This window comes from Suricata suricatta, chromosome 2, assembly GCF_006229205.1.
Source record: "Suricata suricatta isolate VVHF042 chromosome 2, meerkat_22Aug2017_6uvM2_HiC, whole genome shotgun sequence".
Taxonomy (NCBI): Eukaryota; Metazoa; Chordata; class Mammalia; order Carnivora; family Herpestidae; genus Suricata; species Suricata suricatta.
The window spans coordinates 176,455,281-176,456,390 of NC_043701.1; positions in this window are offsets into that span (position 1 = coordinate 176,455,281).

Consider the following 1,110-nt stretch of genomic DNA (forward strand, 5'->3'; position numbering starts at 1 on the left):
GAAGAGGGGAGGGAGTGGGAGGAGAGGGGAGGGGAGGGGAGAGGGAAGGGGAGGAGGGGGGAGGGGAGACAGGAAAGGAGGGGAGGGGAAGGCAGTGGAAGTGGGAGGGGAGAGGGGAGGGAGACAGGAAGGGAGGGGAGGAGAAGGCAGTGGAAGGGGGAGGGGGAGGGGAGAGGGGAAGACAGTGGAAGGGGGGAGGGAGGAGGGGGGAGGGCAAGGGAGGAGAGCAGAGAGAGGGGAGGAGAGGAGAGGGAAAGGAGGGAAGAGGAAGGGAGGAGAGGGGAGGACAAGGGAGGAGAGCAGAGAGAGGGGAGGAGAGGAGAAGGAAAGGAGGGAAGAGGAAGGGAGGAGAGGGGAGGACAAGGGAAAGTTCTCAGCAGCTCCCACCACGCCTTGCTGGCATTTCTTTCTGCCGCTGGCTGCTGATCACAAGGAACTACAGGTACCAGCAATCCTGAAACTCATGGCCCAGGAATGTCCTGCTTAGTGGTCAAAGTCATCCAGACCCATGACTGTGGCTTGGCGTTGATTCCAGAGGTAGGAACCTCCTTTGGCTTTCCAGGTTCTGGAACAAAGAGTTTTTTTGTCACTATATCCCAATCTGTGTTTTTTGCAACTGTAATGTCCCGCAAAATATTAATAAACATTTTTAAAACACCATAATGAAATACATTTGGGAAATGCCAAAATAAGTATAGTTAAATAAGTTCTTTTTATTGCAGACCTTCTCAGGGCCTTCAATATGCCAGATACAAGTTGTGCCCCTCCAGGCACAGGATATGGAATTTGGGATTCCTAATCCTATTCGATCAGACTTTCTGTGTTCTGCCTGCTCCCGGCTGACTGTGCTCTTCTGCATTCGGCACGTGAGGACGTCCCTCCCTTGCAAGATTAAAAACACCACTCTGCACCTCTAGTCTTCCCACAGATCAGACTGTGCATTTTCAAATGACATGAAAAGTTCTTTATAACCCAGGGCCAGGCCACCTCTCCCACTCTGCGCCTGTCATCTGCACTCTGTGACACATTCAACTAGCCTGGCGTACTGCCGGGTTCTGACCAAGCAACGCCATCATGGCGTCACTCTTGCTGTCTCACACGCCTTTCCTG